Source organism: Palaemon carinicauda, chromosome 9, assembly GCF_036898095.1.
Source record: "Palaemon carinicauda isolate YSFRI2023 chromosome 9, ASM3689809v2, whole genome shotgun sequence".
NCBI lineage: Eukaryota > Metazoa > Arthropoda > Malacostraca > Decapoda > Palaemonidae > Palaemon > Palaemon carinicauda.
Genome location: NC_090733.1, coordinates 102,257,003 through 102,262,002, shown reverse-complemented (window position 1 = coordinate 102,262,002; position 5,000 = coordinate 102,257,003).

The following is a 5,000-nucleotide window of genomic DNA, read 5'->3' as shown; positions in this document are numbered from 1 at the left end:
TAGGAGCTAAAGAGACTTCGTGAAGATTAAGTCTGTTGACATCTTCACCCATATGGCTTAGGAGTCTATCACGTTCGAATAATTTTTTAGATATACTATGTGTTTCTTTCTCTATCATTAATACCAGTTTTCCGACAAGGGAAGAATACAATCATTTTAAAACTCGTGTTATGTTTTAATTTTATGGAACACAATAAAGTAATTCAATAAAAGTGATGAAATTCTGTATCACTACTATATTTATTTTTTCTAATAAAAAGCTGTTATGAGTTGATATCAATAATAATGAAAGATGGCGACATTGCCTCTACAGTATGTTGTCAATCAAACATATGAAGCTTAAGATCGTATTATTAATTTCAGTAAGATGAATGACATTAAATGAGTGATGTACTTTTGAAATAAAATAATAAATACTCCATGTTTTTGGAATGTTTTCCTTCATTTGTTCTTTTACAAATAAAATACACAAAAAATAAAGTCTATTTTGATTCTATTGATAAAAAACTTTTGTTTGTCACCATAGATTTCTTTTCTTTGTTTCCATTCACAAAGTGATTCCCTTCTTTTAACCACACAGGTTCTAATATATTTTTCCTGTTTTTTTTTTTTTTTTTTTTTTTTTTTTTTTTTTTTTTTTTTTTTTTTTTTTTTTTATGAGGGATTTATTTTCATATAATATCAGTTATTCGAAATCAATGAATTTCTTTTGTTTTGTGTCTAAAATTTTTTACCATTCCTATTTTCATAGGCCTATCCATACAGATTTAAACTCGCTTATGAATATCAGAAGGAAGGGACAGTGACAATGCCCTAGTTAGAAAGGCAATGCCTTACAGACTGACCATGTAAACATATGATCAGCGCCGAAGCCACCTCTCCACACAAGCTACGATCAGGGAGGTCCAGACAATGGCAGATGATATTTCAGCGGGTAGACCTATAGGTTCCCCAAAACACCTCATCCTTAGCTCACAAGGATTTTGAGGTTGCAGACACTACAAAAAAATTATCGACTTTGAGCGGAACTAGATCTCTCATCCAGCAGAACGTCAGCAGGGACGTTTCTGAAAGGCTACCAAGTCCCTTAGATATTGTACATAAACACTAAAAGTTTTAGATTTAGAATGAAAAAGACTTGAAATTAAACGTTTACTTTAACTTAAGAGAAAACGGATTGGGGTAAAGAATAACGGACACTGCGTATCTCGAGGTCTGAGCATAAACGTAAGTAGAATCCGTGCTTAGATAATCGAGCAATAGAAAACTAAAGGCCTCAGACATGTCTTTATTCATGTCTGGAGTTTGGCCAGTTTTCATCACCACGTTAACCAGTGAAGATTTGTGGTGTTTTGGGAGGCTTGAAATGGCTACATTTATTGTTATTTTTGAGAAGCAAAAATTGTACGCCATTTATAGGCAACTTGAAAGCCACGCCAACAACAACAGACTCTGATAACCAGTTACAATGAAGATCCATAATATGCAAGACTTTGATAATGCGTTATAAATTGCAAGAAAATTCCATCGCTGGGAATATTTGTCTTTTGGAGTCAAAGAAAATGGTTTGCTCCACAACATTAAAAGGAAATCTCTAACGATGGCGTATACAAGCTTTGGCAAGTGGGACATAACGATTCAGCGAATGTAGTGTAACTTTGGAATTCCATCCGAAACGAGAAGCTCAGGACAACATCGGCATTTGTTAAGAAGATTACTTCGGCCGTCATACACCATGAGAGAGAGAGAGAGAGAGAGAGAGAGAGAGAGAGAGAGAGAGAGAGAGAGAGATTGACTGACCAACAGAGGAGCTGTATGTGAGAAAAGAGATTGACAAACAGTCACATTGACAGGTAGCCTAGATGAGGGAATACAGAGAGAGAGAGAGAGAGAGAGAGAGAGAGAGAGAGAGAGAGAGAGAGAGAGATCAGTCAGAAACGCAGACAGAGACAGAGACAGACAGATTGACTGACCAACAGAACAGTGTATGAGAAGGAGAATGAGGGGGCAGACATACACATTGACAGGTATACTAAATGGAGGAATAGAGAGAGAGAGAGAGAGAGAGAGAGAGAGAGAGAGAGAGAGAGAGAGAGAGAGACTAAACGAGCCCGCTTTAAAAAAAAATCCTTGGAAGAAGGAAAAGCATCTTTTGATTCCCCTCATTAGTAGAGATTTTTAATGGCATCACTCTTGAAGTGGTGCTCCTCTCTGTTTACCCGTTTGACGTCTTTCATGGAGAAACAAATACCAGCTTCTTCTAAGCATCTTACTTCAATGCAGCTCATTAGGATGCGTAAAAGCTTAGAGATTTCAGGTAATATGCTAGATTGTTTTAAATTCAAGATACCAATAACAAACATCCACATAAATTTTATACCTGGTACGAAATATGCATATACGCTCCTACACGCAGATATACACAAACCAAATGTGTGTGTATACTATATATATATATATATATATATATATATATATATATATATATATATATATATTTATTTATATATATACATATATATATATTTATATATATATACAAATATATATATATATATATATATACATATATATATATATATATATATATATATATATACATATATATGTATATATATATACAGTATATATATATATATATATATATATATGTATGTATATATGTATATATAAAAATACATATCCGTATATATATATATATATATGTGTGTGTGTGTGTGTATGATATATATATATATATATATATATATATATATATATATATATATATGTATGTATATATATATATATATATATATATTATATATATATATATATATATATATATATTTACATGTTTTTAAATATAGATAGATGTGCATACGTGCATATATGTTATTAAAGATTGTTTTAATGTCATCAGACATCATCCAAGTGAAAACATATCAGTGATTAATATGAAATATCCTATAACCCGGAATGCATCAGCGAGCAATGCACCCCATTGGTTACTAGGATATGATAATGCTCATATCTATAAAAGCGTTATAATTAGTCAATTAATTTAATAATGATTGAAAATCATTTAAACTGGGGTCAAGGTTAGCTTTAATATGACTGATATAGTCTGTCATGTATTGATTTTGTATGTTAATGTATATCATTAGCTAATGTATACTGTAAAGTTACCATTATTTTTCGGGTTTGTTACGTTCTTTTGATAGAGAATATATTGAATATTCTTAAATTATCTGGAAAATACGCTTCCAAATATTAGTCGAAAAAAAATTGAAATATGATGGCGTACCCATGTATAAATGTCCTAATTTGTTAATTTTTAAATATCTCTTCCATATGATTCAAACTTTATTTTTGAATGTTGGAAAGATAAACCTTACGTAAAAAATCCTGATTGAAATATAAACAAATAACCAAAGAAATCATATTGCTTTATTGCGTTGGGACTCAAATAAGAAATCCCTTGATTTTGTGGTTTTTAAATGATGATTACGATCTATAATCGATCAATAAATTCACTTCAATCTTATTGTATACAGATCTGTTTATTTAGAGTTATATATACTTTTATATGAATATACATGCTATATATGTGCAAATTTCTATCTATTTGTCTATATTCATATATACAAGTGTGTTTATTTATATGTAGTAAAAGGCATAGAGAGAGAGAGAGAGAGAGAGAGAGAGAGAGAGAGAGAGGAGAGAGAGAGAGAGAGAGAGAGAGAGAGAATACTCGTGAAAAACACTCAGTTCCTCTGAATGTATGTGTATATACAAAAAAAAATTGTCTCCTGTTGATTTCCTTAATTACTTAATTAACTCTTCTATATAATTTGGACTGTTTCAAACGTCTATATCTAAACCTCATAGGGAATTTCTAACCGTTATATTTCCTCATTTCCATTACCAATTATGGTTTTCGAAACGTTTGTTTCCTTGCATTATAGAACAGGTTTTATTCTTTGTAAGTAATTTCCAAAATATACTATAAAGCATCAAAATTTAATCTGCAGATAAATCATTGCGTTGATTGCAAAAAATAGGATATGTATCTAATATCTTTTCTGATATAACAAGAGGATGATGCATTCAAACACAGTATACTGACAATGCTTAATTATATTCTGTCTGCAAATTACTATAAAAAATTTATTTCATCTATCCAACATACAGTAGATAGACTCATATTTGGTGAAAATTTTCCGATTAAGATAATTTCCCATTTCTCAATGGTCCAAGTATCATATAACAATAAATCGTAATTCCATTCCATATCTCTAGCAAATGCCTACTGTACCTTTTGATTTTTAATATAGTCCTGATTGCAGAGTTAGTCTTTTAATGTATAGAAAACAGTATATTCAGTAATATATAAGTGGTTATAAAGAATATTAATGTTCACATATTTTCTAAATTCAATGATCCGTTTCAATATCCAGAGATATTATTATTATTATTATTATTATTATTATTATTATTATTATTATTATTATTATTATTATTATTATTATTATTATTATTATTATTATTATTATTATAGTTGCTGTTATTATTATTATTATTATTATTATTATTATTATTATTATTATTATTATTATTATTATTAGCTACGCAGCAGCCCTAGTTGGTTTTGATTGAGCAGGTCTTATTCCATGAAAGGATTATGCTCAATAGTTGCCTGCATACATTGTAGGTTTTAAAAAAGATTGTTCTAAACCTAGGGTTTCGAACCTAAAAGAGAAGAATTTATTGTTACGTGTGTGATATATTTTTAAAATTATGAACCTATATACTGTTATATAGCCGAGAATTTCAAGGATTATTATAGTAAATGGTTTTAAGTATAAGCCTTTAGCTACACCCTAAAAGAGAAGAATATATTGACACACATTTGATATATTTAATAAATTCTAAACCTGGTGATAGTTACATATCCTAGAATTTCAAGGATATTTTCAGTATTTTAAGGCAGAGCTATTAATTCAATCATTAGATTAAGG